This window comes from Triticum aestivum, chromosome 5A (genome assembly GCF_018294505.1).
Source record: "Triticum aestivum cultivar Chinese Spring chromosome 5A, IWGSC CS RefSeq v2.1, whole genome shotgun sequence".
Classification (NCBI taxonomy): Eukaryota; Viridiplantae; Streptophyta; class Magnoliopsida; order Poales; family Poaceae; genus Triticum; species Triticum aestivum.
Window position 1 is genome coordinate 581690911 of NC_057806.1, and position 9061 is coordinate 581699971.

A 9061-nucleotide genomic window follows, 5' to 3' on the forward strand; every position below is an offset into this window, starting at 1 on the left:
ACTGCACTATTATGAGTGCGGTGATCTAGAAGGTTCAGTCCGCCAAGAACGGACAGACTGAAGCCTGTGCTAGCCTCCTAACAGGCTTTAATGTAAGTAAAGAATATGTAAAAATATTATCGCATAGACAGTAGCCCCTGATGCTCTATTCGGCATTCGGAAAGAAAAGCCGAATATAGGATCTAATAACATTCGCAGGAGTCTAACATAATCAAGTCAATATGCGTATGCAGGCTTCGCTGTTGGCCTCTGCCGCACTGACTGCGGAGGTGGATACGCTGAAGTAGAACCTCGAGCGGTCCGAGGAAGAGCTCGGCCTAGCCAAGCAGCAGCTCGAGGAAAAGGAAGGTAAGAGATACCTTATTGAAATATGTGGAAGGTGCAATTGCAAAAAGTGACAGGATTAACGCGGCTATTGTAGGGGCCACAAGTGAGGTGGAGTCCCTTAAGCAAGCGCTGTCCGAGGCCGAAAAGAGGGCGGCCACGGAGCACACCGAGCGGGAGAAGCATGAGACGCATGTTAGCGAGGTGCGGCAAGAGCTCCAGGCTCTCATGAAAAAACATGAGAGTTTGGAGCTTGACTCGAAGATGCGAGAGTCTGAGCTCGCGGCGGCCATTGAAGATGCCAAGTCTGCCAAGGCCGAAGCCCAGAAGGCCCTCCGGGAGGTTGAGGCAATAAAAAGATAGCGGCGGGTAATGCATTATTTATGCAAAGGAAGCACGTAAAGGTGAATTACTTGTCACTTACCCGAATCCGGAGCTCTCCAGGAGCATTCACAGACTTGCCCCGTAGCGTGTCAGATGCCGCCGCCTTCTACCGAGCCGAGGAGGGAAGCTCGACGGAGAAGGTGTTCTGGTCTCAGTATGCTGAGGCTGAACACCTGGTGCCCTTAAGCGACCAGCTGAAACAGCTAGTCGAGCTCCATAAGGTGGCTGAATAGGCCATGAAGGGCCTCATAGTCCGGCTATGGCCTGGAGAGGCCATGCCTGGGAGCTACTTCGGGCTGGTGAGGCGGCTGGTGGAGGCCTGTCCAAGGCTCAAAGTCATCAAGCGCTCCGTATGCATCGAGGGTGCCCGTAGGGCGCTTGCTCGTGCGAAGGTGCACTGGGGCAAGCGGGATGCTGAGAAGCTTGTGAAGGACGGGCCACCGCCGGGCAAGGAGCATCGCAAGCCCGAGATTTATTATGAGGGCGTTCTGAAGGGTGCCCGCCTTGTGGCGGATGAATGTTCCATGAATGTAATTTTTCAGTAAACTCGCTCCTTTTGTCCTGTGCACTGAAAACTTGTTCATGTGCGCTAAGCAATGCTTTTTGAATTTAAAATATTACCTTCTGTGCGGCCGTTTATCAAATTTGAGAGATGACGAGTCGTCGGCTTCTGCCCCCATGGCACGAGTGCTAGGGTGTTCGGGATAAACATGAGCGCTCTTTTTCCCATTCTTGGGTCCTTCGAGGGAGGCGCTCAACACAACGAACAAGGCAATCGGACTATAATGCTTGAACACTCTCACTTAGCCATAGAATTCTATAATTTTAAATTTCGGCGAAGCCCCTAGTGTTCGGAAGACCGAGTTCGGGGCGCTATCCACGCCTAGGCCGGACAATGCCGACTCCTCGCTCTAAGCGGGATAAGTCTTTAGGGACTCGAAAACCTCTCGAACAGCGACCAGCTCTCGCCTCATCATGACGGTCAGTTTTAGCTTTCTCTACTGAGGTGCTTAGCCCAGCTCAACTGGGGCACAATCGCAGTAGTTCTCCTAGTGCTACCTTAGCCGATATAACGGAACGTAAGGTACCAAAACATAGGAGCCGGGCAAACCCAACTATTGACCCAAGACATGATTCGGAGCCGATGCATATAATGCTATAAGTTCGGGGTGCTGCACTTGTGAAAGTGTTCGGACTTCTCACACCATGTTGTGGGGTACTTAAGCCCCTGGCGTATTGGTCGTACCAAAGTGTACGCACTACAGGAATCAACTACTTTGCCCTCTGCCACGGCAGACGGCAAAGGCATGGATGGCTGACGGCAAAGGTCTTTGCCGTCTGCCGCGGACGGCAAAAGGGGACGGCAAAGTAAGGTTCGGCAAAGAGCTACTTTGCCGTCTGCTTCGGGTGGCTGACGGCAAAGGGGCCTTTGCCATCAGCAGCGGACGGCAAAGAAAGCAGACGGATGGCAAAGCCACTGGATAGGGTTTGCTCCGTTAGCCGCTAACGGGAGGCTTTGCCGTCAGCCTCCTACAATCACAGCCGGCAAAGAAGTTTGTTTGTTTATTAAAATAAATAAACAGCCCAAGTGCAGAGGCTATAAATAAACACGACATTATCCATCCACACTTTGTTCCAAGAATCGAAGACGAACGGACAAATTTCACAATACAAAATTACAATATTTACATAGAATACATCATTCATGAATGGACAAATTTCACAATATGAACATGACATTATCCATCCACACTTTGTTCCAAGAACGAACGGACTCCTCTATGCCCGTGGTCGCCGGAGCAACTAGCAGTCGCGCCCTCTAACTTCTCCTCAAGGACAGGACTGGGGTTCGAGGCCGGCGGAGGCCGGCGGGGCTGACGGAGCCGGGGCCGATGGAGGTCGGCAGGGGAGACGGGGTGCGGAGGCCGCCGCGGTCGACGAGCGACGAGACACGGAGGCAGGCGGGGGCGACGGGCGATGGGGCCGGGGCCGGCAGGCGAGATGGCGGCCAACGAGGTGGTGACGGGCGCCGACGGGCCGATGGAGGCCGGTGGGGGCGACGGGTGAAGTGGCCGGGGCCGGCGGTGAAGGGGGAAGTGGACGCGGCCGGTGGAAGAGGTGGTGGCCGGCGAGGCTGGATCCGGCAGGCGAGGTGTTGGCTGGCAAGGCCGGGGATCAAGGCGGTGGCGGGCGCCGGCCGGCCGGTGTGCCGATTTGGATCGAGAGGGAGAGAAAGGAGAGAGAGATGTGGTCGGGTGAGGTGGGGATAAGGGACAGAGAGAGACGTGGTGGGGTGATGCTGCCCTCGGGGCGTGTGCATCGTGGGTGCGTGCGTGGGTGTGCGTCCGATGGGGTGTGGGTGGGGATGCCAAGTCATCGATCCGCATGATCGATCCGGGTGTTGTGCTTCTTCTTTGCCGTCCGCCCCGGCTTTGCCGACTGCTATTTGTTCTTTGCTGTCTGCTAGCAGACGTCAAAGAAGTTGACCTAGCCACGCCGTGCCCCATGGGGCCACTAGGCTCTTTGCCGTCTGCCTTTTCCCTCTTTGCCGTCAGCTGGCAGACAGCAAATAGCCAGCTGATGGCAAATAGTCTCTTTGCCATCCGCCAGCTCTTTGCCGTCTGCTATCCCAAGGCAGACGGCAAAGAGCCTCTTTGCCATCAGCTGGCAGACGGCAAAGAGCTGGCAGATGGCAATGTAGCAGATTCCAGTAGTGACGGGTGCAACATGTCATTAATGAAAATATATTCGTAAAAAAGAGTAATGCAATAATAGAAGGAAGCTATGCATTGTTTATTTAAAAAAGGCTGCAATCAAAGTAGGACGATACAAATAGTGCGATAAGCAAAAGATGAGACTATCAAATATGTCCTTTCCAGGGGCGAGCTGCGGAATGTTATGCGAAACAGGTATACTGCTCGTTATAGAGACCACCTTAGAGTTCCGTAGTGCGGCGTAGCTGTTATGCGAAACAGCGGCAATTGTGCTGCTGGACAAGCCTTCCGAAGAATGGAGTCTTGAAAATAAGAGAAAATTAAGAAATCGGCAGCCCCTAGTGCGGTTTAAGCCGCGTGTCAGGCGTGCCGTGATGGTGCCCCTCCCCCTGTGCCCATGGTATTTCCAGAGCATAGTTATGTACGCACAGCACTGGTTTCGCAAGTTCGCGAGGGCTGGGGTTGGGGCCACATTGTTACTCTTGCTCTGAACGTGCCGGGCGGTCTTGGTGTAGGTTACTCCGGGCGCGCTTGACGGTGTCCTGACGTTTAATGGCCGGACTAGAGAATTGCCTTGAGAGGTTTCTTTGTACTTCCGCTGCGATAGCCGCCGTATGCTCCTCCGTTCGGAGAGAGCATTCGGTGTTTCCATTGACCGTGATGACGCCTCAAGGGCCTGGCATCTTGAGCTTGAGGTATGCATCATGCGGCACCGCATTGAACTTGGCAAATGCGGTTCGCCCAAGCAGTGCGTGATAGCCACTGTGGAACGGGACTATGTTGAAGATTAACTCCTCGCTTCGGAAATTATCCGGAGATCCGAAGACCACTTCAAGTGTAACTGAGCCTGTACAGTTGGCTTCTACACCTGGTATGACGCCTTTAAAGGTCGTTTTGGTGGGTTTAATCCTCGAGGGATCGATGCCCATTTTCCGCACTGTATCCTGATAAAGCAGGTTCAGGCTGATGCCGCCGTCCATAAGGACTCTAGTGAGGTGAAATCCGTCAGTAATTGGGTCTAGAACCAATGCGGCGAATCCGCCATGACGGATGCTAGTGGGGTGGTCCCTTCGATCAAAAGTGATCGGGCAGGAAGACCATGGGTTGAACTTTGGGGCGACTGGCTCCATTGCGTATACGTCCTTTAGCACACGCTTCCGCTCCCTCTTGGGGACGTGGGTTGCGTATATCATGTTCACCGTCCGCACTTGTGGGGGAAAACCTTTCTGTCCATTGTTGTTCGGTGGTCGGGGCTCCTCCTCGTCATCGCTATGCAGCCCCTTATCTCTGCTTTCGACATTTAACTTGCCTGCCTGCTTGAACACCCAACAATCCCTGTTGGTGTGATTGGCTGGTTTTTCGGGGGTGCCATGTATCTGGCATGAGCGGTCGAGTATTCGGTCCAAACTGGACGGGCCCGGAGTATTTCTTTTGAATTGTTTTTTCCGCTGACCGGGTTTAGAGCCTCTGAATCCAGCATTAACTGCCGTATCCTCAACGTTGTTGCTGTTAATGCGGCGCTTTTGCTTGTTGCGACGCGACCTGCCACTGCTGTCCTTGGTATCCGAATTGCAGGGCTCTTGGTCATGTTATTGTTGTGAGCTAGACAGCTGTCTTCTCCCGCGCAAAAATGGGTCATAAGTGTCGTGAGGGCTACCATAGATTTCAGCTTTTCCTGTCTTAGGTGCCGTGCAAGCCACTCGTCGCGGATGTTATGCTTGAAGGCCACTAGGGCCTCTGCGTCCGGACAATCGACAATTTGATTTTTCTTGGTTAGGAACCGTGTCCAGAATTGTCTGGCTGATTCCTCTGGCTGCTGAATTATGTGGCTTAGGTCATCGGTGTCTGGTGGTCGCACATAAGTGCCCTGGAAATTGTCGAGGAATGCGGCTTCCAGGTTCTCCCAACAACCAATTGATTCTGCTGGCAAGCTATTAAGCCAATGCCGAGCTGGTCCTTTAAGCATGAGTGGGAGGTATTTGATGGCGTGTAGGTCATCACCGCGGGCCATGCCGATATGAAGGAGATAGTCCTCAATCCATACCGCAGGATCTGTTGTGCCATTGTATGATTCGATGTTCACGGGTTTGAAACCCTCGGGGATTTGATGATCCATTACTTCATCTGTGAAGCATAGTGGGTGTGCGGCGCCTCTGTATTGGGCTACATCACGATGCAGCTCCAACGAGCTTTGTCTACTTTGTTTGGCCCGGCCGGATTTACTGTATCCGGTGTGACGAGTACCGTCTCGTGCCGTGGGGCGCCCACGTGATCCATAGATCGATCTTGTTTGCCTTGCCTTGTCCTCCAATATATCTCGCAGGTCTGGTGCATTTTCCCATGCCTTGGTATTTTTTGAGCTGCGCCGGGGTGCGGCTTGAGTGGAGGGCCGAGAGGCCTCTCTATCGCGGCCACGGGGTGGCCGGTCGGCCGCATCATGCGCTGGTGATGTAGGTTTAGGTTCTTCCTCCTCTAATTGGGGTAGCAACCTGCACTTTGGGTAGCTCTTGGAGGGGCGTTCGAGTTCATACTCTTCGGTCGCGAGGACTTCGGTCCATCTGTTAGCTAGCAAATCTTGATTAGCTCTAAGCTGTTGCTGTTTTTTCTTGAGGCTGCTTGCCGTGGCCATAAGCCTGCGTTTGAAACGCTCTTGTTCGAGGGGATCCTCCGGCATGACAAATTCCTCGTCGTCGAGGCTTGCCTCGTCTTCGGAGGGAGACCTCTCTATCTGCCGCTCTCTTGTGAGGGCTGGCTTCTCTATCCTCCTGTGCTGAATCTTGCTGGAGGTGGTTGTCTTTGGCACTGTCCGGGGTGTTATTATCTCCCGTGCCGGAATCTCCGTTTTTGTTTTGGCGGGATTTGGAGCGGCGCTGCTGACGCCGGCGCTTAGGCTGCTTCTTGGAGGGGTCATCCTCCGCTGTTCCGTCGCCATTGCCTTCTTTTGGGGTGTCCACCATGTATATATCATACGACGAGGTGGCTTTCCAGTGCCCTATAGGCGCTGGTTCTTGATCGTCTCCTGCATCGGCATCCATACCGTCGATCTCTTCGGAGTCGAAATCGAGCATGTCGGTTAAATCATCGATAGTGGCTACGAAGTGGGTGGTGGGTGGGCTTTGAATTTCATCATCATCCGCATCCCAACCTTGCTGACCATAGTCCGGCCAGGGCTCTCCTAACAAAGAGAGAGACTTTAGTGAATTCAGAATATCGCCGAAGGGCGAGTGCTGAAAGATGTCTGCGGTGGTGACCTCCATGATCGGCGCCAAATAGGGTTCGATCAGTCGGGGCGCGGAGGGCTCGGAGTCTGGAGAGGAGTCCAGCTCCTTGGAGTCACGGGCTTCGTAGAGAATAGGGCTGGTGTTCGGCTCGATCGCCGTAGGGATTGCATCCCCCAAGGCGGTGTCTAACCACCCATCCTCGGTTGGTGTGATCGGCTCCGAGCTAGGGGTCGGAGCGGACACAGGTGCGGCCTCCAGGGCACTGTTCGGTGGCAGAGCTAAATCATGCCCATCGTGACAGTGCGGCACGCTCGGCTGTCGCTCGAATCCGTCGAAGATCAAGTCTCCGCGGATGTCGGCCGTGTAGTTCAAACTTCCAAATCTGACCTGATGGCCAGGGGCGTAGCTTTCGATCTACTCCAGATGACCAAGCGAATTGGCCCGCAGTGCAAAGCCGCCGAATACGAAGATCTGTCCGGGGAGAAAAGTCTCACCCTGGATCGCATTACTGTTGATGATCGGAGAAGCCATCGGGCCTAAAAGTGATGACACAGAGGAACTCTCAATGAAAGCACCAATGTCGGTGTCAAAACCGGCGGATCTCGGGTAGGGGGTCCCGAACTGTGTGTCTAGGCCGGATGGTAACAGGAGGCAGGGGACACAATGTTTTACCCAGGTTCGGGCCCTCTTGACGGAGGTAAAACCCTACGTCCTGCTTGATTAATATTGATGATATGGGTAGTACAAGAGTAGATCTACCACGAGATCAGAGAGGCTAAACCCTAAAAGCTAGCCTATGGTATGATTGTTGTTCGTCCTACGGACTAAAACTCTCCGGTTTATATAGACACCGGAGAGGGCTAGGGTTACACATAGTCGGTTACAATGGTAGGAGATCTACATATCCGTATCGCCAAGCTTGCCTTCCATGCCAAGGAAAGTCCCTTCCGGACACGGGACGAAGTCTTCAATCTTGTATCTTCATAGTCCAGGAGTCCAGCCGAAGGTATAGTTCAGCTATCCGGACACCCCCTAATCCAGGACTCCCTCAGCCCCAAACATCAAACGGTTCAATAACAAGTGAATAATTCATAGGAATTTCTTGACGTCTGCTAATATTACCAATTCTTTGACATTCATCACAAGACAAGACAAACTTACGGGCATCCTTGAAGAGAGTAGGCTAATAAAAACCAGATTGCAATACCTTATGTGCAGTTCTATCTCCAGCGTGGTGTCCTCCATAAGCCTCAGAGTGACACTTGCGTAGGATCTGTTCCTGTTCATGCTCAGGTACACAACATCTAATAACACCATCTACTCCTTCTTTATAAAGATGTGGGTCATCCCAAAAGTAATGTCTTAAATCATAGAAAAACTTTTTCTTTTGCTGGTATGTGAAGCTAGGTGGTATAAACTTAGCAACAATATAATTAGCATAATCAGCATACCATGGAGTACTACGAGAAGTACTTATAACATTTAATTGTTCATTAATAGGTAGTGGGTCATCAAAAATATTTTCTAACCTAGACAAGTTGTCTGCAACGGGGTTCTCAGCTCCCTTTCTATCAACAATATGCAAATCAAATTCTTGTAGCAAGAGAACCCATCTAATAAGTCTAGGTTTAGCATCTTTCTTTTCCATAAGGTGTTTAATAGCAGCATGATCAGTTTCAATAGTTACTTTAGAATCAACAATATAAGATCTGAACTTATCACAAGCAAATACAACTGCTAAAAGCTCTTTTTCAGTAGTAGCATAATTTCTTTGAGCATTGTCTTACTAGCATAACGAATAACATTTAATTTCGTATCAACTCTTTGCCCTAGAAGAGCACCTACAACATAATCACTAGCATCACACATAATTTCAAAGGGTAAATTCCAATCAGGTGGCTGAACAACAGGTGCAGAGACTAATGCTTTCTTAAGTATTCCAAATGCTTCTACACAATCATTATCAAAGACAAATGGTGTATCTTTTTGCAGTAATTAGTCAGAGGCCGGGAATTTTTTGAGAAGTCCTTAATGAACCTCCTGGAAAATCCAGCGTGACCAAGGAAACTTCTTATACCTTTGACGTCCTTGGGACATGGCATCTTTTCAATAGCATCGACCTTGGCTTTATCAACTTCAATACCTCTTTCATAAACTTTATGCCCCAAGACAATACCTTCATTAACCATAAAGTGGCACTTTTCCCAATTCAAGACAAGATTAGTTTCTTCACATCTCTGCCAAACTCGATCAAGATTGCTCAAGCAATCATCGAAAGAGGAACCATAGACGGAAAAATCGTCCATGAAAACCTCACAAATCTTTTCACATAAGTCAGAGAATACAGCCATCATGCATCTTTGAAAGGTAGCAGGTGCATTACATAAACCAAAAGGCATATGTCTATAAGCAAAAGTA